Source organism: Salvelinus fontinalis, chromosome 2, assembly GCF_029448725.1.
Source record: "Salvelinus fontinalis isolate EN_2023a chromosome 2, ASM2944872v1, whole genome shotgun sequence".
In the NCBI taxonomy this organism is placed as follows: Eukaryota; Metazoa; Chordata; class Actinopteri; order Salmoniformes; family Salmonidae; genus Salvelinus; species Salvelinus fontinalis.
Window position 1 is genome coordinate 14,144,988 of NC_074666.1, and position 5,000 is coordinate 14,149,987.

The following is a 5,000-nucleotide window of genomic DNA, read 5'->3' on the forward strand; positions in this document are numbered from 1 at the left end:
TCTCTCTTTCTCCGGTCTCCTCTGAGGCAGCTGACCATCTCTATGGAAGTGGCAACAGCAACAGGAGCGCTCTGGCTGAAGGGGTCGAGACTCTCTCCTTCTTTCTCGGATCTCTCTTCCTGAGTAACTGGACTAACTGGGGATTAGGATCTTGTTTTTTTGTCGATTGGAAACTTCACACGTCACAACCTGGATATTACTTTAGAGGCTGATTTCTATAGTAAAGTAAGTGTTTTGTGTTCTGCTATTGTGTCTGCTGGTGTGCTGTAGATTCAGTGTTGTGGACGGCTGTGCCCAGCTACCCCTGTCTACTGTATGGTGGGCTATGTTGCTTATATTTTGACAGTTTTTACAGGTCCTTTTCACAATGATACGAGCTGAGTTCACACATCCATTCAGTCTTTGTCATACCGGCAGACTGACTGTAAGCAGAGTTTATCAATAGCACTGTTTGAGGAGCTGTGGGACTGACTGACTGTCGTCTGTCACTCTCTGAGGAGCCGTGGGACTGACTGTCGTCTGTCACTCTCTGAGGAGCTGTGGGACTGACTGTCGTCTGTCACTCTCTGAGGAGCTGTGGGACTGACTGTCGTCTGTCACTCTCTGAGCAGCTGTGGGACTGACTGTCGTCTGTCACTCTCAGAGGAGCTGTGGGACTAACTGACTGACTGTCTGTCACTCTCTGAGGAGCTGTGGTACTGACTGTCTGTCACTCTCTGAGGAGCTGTGGGACTGACTGTCTGTCACTCTCTGAGGAGCTGTGGGACTGACTGTCTGTCACTCTCTGAGGAGTGGTGGGACTGACTGTCTGTCACTCTCTGAGGAGCTGTGGTACTGACTGTCTGTCACTCTCTGAGGAGCTGTGGGACTGACTGTCTGTCACTCTCTGAGGAGCTGTGGGACTGACTGTCTGTCACTCTCTGAGGAGTGGTGGGACTGACTGTCTGTCACTCTCTGAGGAGCTGTGGTACTGACTGTCTGTCACTCTCTGAGGAGCTGTGGGACTGACTGTCAGTCACTCTCTGAGGAGCTGTGGGACTGACTGTCTGTCACTCTCTGAGGAGTTGTGGTACTGACTGACTGTCTGGCCCTCTCTGAGGAGCTGTGGTACTGACTGTCTGTCACTCTCTGAGGAGTTGTGGTACTGACTGACTGTCTGGCCCTCTCTGCAGCACTGCCTGCAGGTATAATGTAATGTATTATAACTTGTTATGAGGCATATCAGGCTTATAGTGGGGTTTTTCTCTATGTTTGAAGATACTATCAATATGACTGCTTGAGGAGTAGCTGTGTAGTGTGGTAATATTTGATATATAAGTATGTTTTATATATATATATATATATATATATATATAATAAGACTATGCAATGAATGGACAAAGGATGAAGGGTCTGAGGATGAACAGGAATATGCAACCAACACTCTTAAAGAGCTATAGAAAGACACTGTCAAGAAAGGTCTGAGAATTGTCTATCAAATTCAGATATTACACGGTACAATGAATGAAATCACATACAAGACAGAAAGCTCACGTTACAAGGAATTAACAAGCATTACAAGGCATTATTCTAGGCATGATCAGAGAGGGAGAGAGAGAAGACATAGCCTGAAAGGTCTGCCCCAAGAGTCCTTGGGGAGGAGCGAGATAAAGAGAGAGAGTGAGATCCTGGGGATGAGAGAGATAAAGAGAGAGAGTGAGATCCTGGGGATGAGAGAGAAAAATAGAGAGAGTGAGATCCTGGAGATGAGAGAGAAAAAGAGAGAGAGTGAGATCCTGGGGATGAGAGAGATAAAGAGAGAGAGTGAGATCCTGGGGATGAGAGAGATAAAGAGAGAGAGTGAGATCCTGGGGATGAGAAAGATAAGGAGAGAGAGTGAGTCCCTGGGGAGGAGAGAGAGAGAGAGACTGAGATCCTGGTGAGGGTAGAGATAAAGAGAGAGAGAGTGAGTCCCTGGGGAGGAGAGAGAGAGAGAGAGACTGAGATCCTGGTGAGGGGAGAGATAAAGAGAGAGACTGAGATCCTGGTGAGGGGAGAGATAAAGAGAGAGACTGAGATCCTGGTGAGGGGAGAGATAAAGAGAGAGACTGAGATCCTGGTGAGGGGAGAGATAAAGAGAGAGACTGAGATCCTGGTGAGGGGAGAGATAAAGAGAGAGACTGAGATCCTGGTGAGGGGAGAGATAAAGAGAGAGACTGAGATCCTGGTGAGGGGAGAGATAAAGAGAGAGAGTGTATCTCACCACAGCAGGTCAGGAAAAAAGATATATAGAAAGAGAATGAATCTAAGACCCTTTTTTTTAGCATCTGACTGTTTGGATTCAAAATCTGAGTTGACCAATAGTATTACTGTAAAGTGAACCTCCAATCAGATATCAGACCTACAGGATGTAATGACAACAGAACCTCTGCTACCCAGAGGTGTGTTCGAATGGGGGTTGAAGAGGTAATGCTGCATTCCTAAGACAATACAGAGAAATTCTTGCATACAGTTGAGAGTTACTTCGGAGTTACTTCGGAGGCTGGGCCGCCCTACAGCTGGACTGACTGTCTGGCATCAGAATCCCTATAGAGATTATACATGCTTTGTAACTTGTTATACGCACGTATGAACCTTTATAATGCTTTGTTATAAGGCTCATAATATGTTTTGTCTGTCTATGTAGGAAGATGTTTTCAGTAAGACTGTCTGAGGGGCGAGTGCTGGACTATCTGTCTGTCACTCACTTGTCAGGGTACTGTGGAGATACTCTGATTCATGAGTTTCATCGTCGTTCCCCACATCACAGGCCAATCGGCATGATGTACTTCAGATTTTATACACATGACATGTTGTATTTCCATTGCTCAGGATTAGTTTTTCTAATGTGACTCTTTGAGTCAGTCAGTTGGTGGTGCTGTCTGTCATATCCGCTATTGATACACTGCGCTAGCTATATATATATACAGATACTTTACCACAAGCAGAAATGTTCTCAGAATAGTACCTCTCTGTGTCATTCATCTGATGAAACCCTTTCTAAGCTTCTTCTTCTTCTTTGAAATGAGACATTTATTTACACCTTCAATGAGTAACTTGGAAATCTGTAAAACACCTTTGTTTTCTTGAAATTAATTATCAGTGAGAGAGAGCGTGAGAGAGAGAGAGGGAGAGACAGAGACAGAGAGAGAGACAGAGAGATAGAGTGGCAGAAACAGACAGAGACAGAGAGTATATAAACATAATATGACATTTGAAATGTCTTTATTCTTTTGGAACTTCTGTGAGTGTAATGTTTGCTGTTCATTTTTATTGTTTATTTCACTTTTGTTAAATTATCTACTTCACTTGCTTTGGCAATGTTAACATATGTTTCCCATGCCAGTAAAGCCCTTAAATGGAATAGAGAGAGAGAGAGAGAGAGAGAGAGAGAGAGAGAGAGAGAGAGAGAGAGAGAGAGAGAGAGAGAGAGAGAGAGAGAGAGAGAGAGAGAGAGGAGAGAGAGAGAGAGAGAGAGAGAGAGAGAGAGGGAGAGAGAGAGAGAGAGAGAGGAGAGAGAGAGAGAGAGAGAGAGAGAGAGAGAGAGAGAGAGAGAGAGAGAGAGAGATTGAAAGAAACATGATTTGTTTTCGTCCAGAATTGTATCATCACTTGAACACAAACAATGTCTCTTGTACCTCGTAATAAATTCCTGATACACTGCTACCCATCAGTTAGTGGCTCATCTCAGCCTGAGTCATCAAACAGATACGTGACAGGGGAGGAGACACCTTGGTGGGTGGGTCTATAGAAATATGAGCTCACCTGTCAAATTGCCATAATCAGAGGGGATGTACCCATTTAGAGATTCTAATTCTATGCGCGGGCCTCTGACACTAGAACAAGGTTCTTTATTTAACCAGGTAGGCCAGTTAAGGACAAGGTTCTTTATTTAACCAGGTAGGCCAGTTGAGAACAAGTTCTTTATTTAACCAGGTAGGCCAGTTGAGAACAAGTTCTTTATTTAACCAGGTAGACCAGCTGAGAACAAGTTCTTTATTTAACCAGGTAGGCCAGTTGAGAACATGTTCTTTATTTAACCAGGTAGGCCAGTTGAGAACAAGGTTCTTTATTTAACCAGGTAGGCCAGTTGAGAACAAGTTCTTTATTTAACCAGGTAGCCAGTTGAGAACATGTTCTTTATTTAACCAGGTAGGCCAGTTGAGAACAAGGTTCTTTATTTAACCAGGTAGGCCAGTTGAGAACAAGTTCTTTATTTAACCAGGTAGGCCAGTTGAGAACAAGTTCTTTATTTAACCAGGTAGGCCAGTTGAGAACAAGGTTCTTTATTTAACCAGGTAGGCCAGTTGAGAACAAGTTCTTTATTTAACCAGGTAGGCCAGTTGAGAACAAGTTCTTTATTTAACCAGGTAGGCTAGTTTAGAAAAAGTTCTTTATTTAACCAGGTAGGCCAGTTGAGAACAATTCATTCTCGATGAAATTATATTATGGATTCGTACCACGCTGCATTTTGGTCCTCCTCTCCTTCCACCAACGAAAGCCGTTACACTGTCATAGGATGCCACCTTTCCAACATGTCAGTTTCATAAAATGTCTGCCCTGCTAGAGCTGCTCCGGTCCACTGTAAGTGCTGTTATTGTGGAAACGTCTAGGGGCAACAACAGCACAGCCACGAAGTGGTAGGCCTCACCGGCTTACAGAACGGGACTGTGTAGCGCGTAGCACATAAAAATCATGTCCTCAGTTGCAACACTCACTACCGAGTACCAAACTGCCTCTGGAAGCAACATCAGCACAATAACTGTTTGTCGGGAGCTTCATGAAATGGGTTTGAGCAGCCGTACACAAGCCTAAGATCACTATACGTAATGCAAAATGTCGGCTGGAGTGGTGTAAAGCTCACCGCCATTGGATTCATTGGAACATTGGAAACGCGTTCACTGGAGTGATGAATCACGGTTTACCATCTGCCAGTCCGACGGACGAATCTGGGATTGGTGGATGACAGGAAAACGCTGCCT

The 5,000-nt window shown here is 44.5% G+C and overlaps 1 protein-coding gene across 2 annotated transcripts in view; it reads left to right on the top strand.

Moving 5' to 3' along the window:
* Positions 1–5,000, top strand: part of arhgap24 (Rho GTPase activating protein 24) — a 213,329-nt gene that overhangs the window by 466 nt on the left and 207,863 nt on the right. For both annotated transcript variants that reach the window (XM_055864386.1, XM_055864394.1), the window contains exon 1: positions 1–225. This exon is cut by the window's left edge and continues 466 nt beyond it. The gene's annotated coding sequence lies outside the window, so the exon portion shown is untranslated. The remainder of the gene's footprint in view (positions 226–5,000) is intronic.